This window comes from Apium graveolens, chromosome 8 (genome assembly GCF_009905375.1).
Source record: "Apium graveolens cultivar Ventura chromosome 8, ASM990537v1, whole genome shotgun sequence".
NCBI lineage: Eukaryota > Viridiplantae > Streptophyta > Magnoliopsida > Apiales > Apiaceae > Apium > Apium graveolens.
In genome coordinates, this window is record NC_133654.1 from 93,056,979 (window position 1) to 93,058,161 (window position 1,183).

The window sequence follows — 1,183 nt, forward strand, 5'->3', positions numbered from 1 at the left end:
TTACCCACAATAAAAAAATGTTAGTTTTTTATTTACACTACGGTTACCAAAGTAACATTAAGTTATGTGTGTGTCAGCATATAAATTGTAGTGTGTTACATTTCTTAGTAAAATACGATGGTTTCAATTATTTATATGCTAAATATCTGATTTTTGTACATGCATAATCAATATTAACATATAGTGAGACAAATGATTACTTAAATAACATGCATTTATAATTATTTAAAAATTAAAATTAGGTAATAAATAAATTGCATTTATATATGGTATTCATATTATTATTGACAAACAATATATATCTAGTTTTTACGCAACTAAGTATCAATCATGGTTGTAACATAAAAATAAATTATATATTATAAAGACTTATTATTGATATTCATGATTTTTTTTAAGGATTTGAAGGAAAAATTATAATTATATCGTTATTTAAACTGTTTTTAAGTTCCTTTCAGTACTGCTCTAATATTTTTTCATGTAATAATTTGATAACATTGCATACTATACTCCTAAAATTAAATATTTTTCAATTTGATGAAATTTTATAAATATCAGTTGAACTGGTTAATTAATTCAGATTATTGAATAATATATATTTTTCTTTAAATAGTATAAAATACATTGAATCAAATTTTACAATATAATATAGATATAACTTTTATTTGAATAATTCAAAATATAAAAATAATTCAAAATATTTGTACAATATTATCTTGATCAATGAATATTATTTATCTAGAAGAATTCTTTTTAAAAAACTAGTTTTTTTAAGTGAAAAATGAAAAATATATTAAATCGATAATATATTATCGTAGTTTTGAAAAATATCGTGAGATCGCATATCAAATTTCGAATATTTTTAAAATCGGGACAAGTCCCAATAATAATAATGCGCTCCTAGTGAAGTTATTAATTGTAATATAAATAATCAATTGACTTGATCTTATAAACACCTCCAACACATTAATTTATATTAACATAAGATATTAAAAAAATTCACATTATCGCCGAACTTGTAATTTAAATTTACTAAACATAGAATGTGACGATATTTTTCGGTCGGGTCATGTAGTCAAATTTCGAGTATTTTTTGAAGAATGGACCAAGTTCTAATTTCAAATTCGAATAAAATAAAATGTTTTGACTCATCATAATTCGAACTCATCTAAATATGTAATAC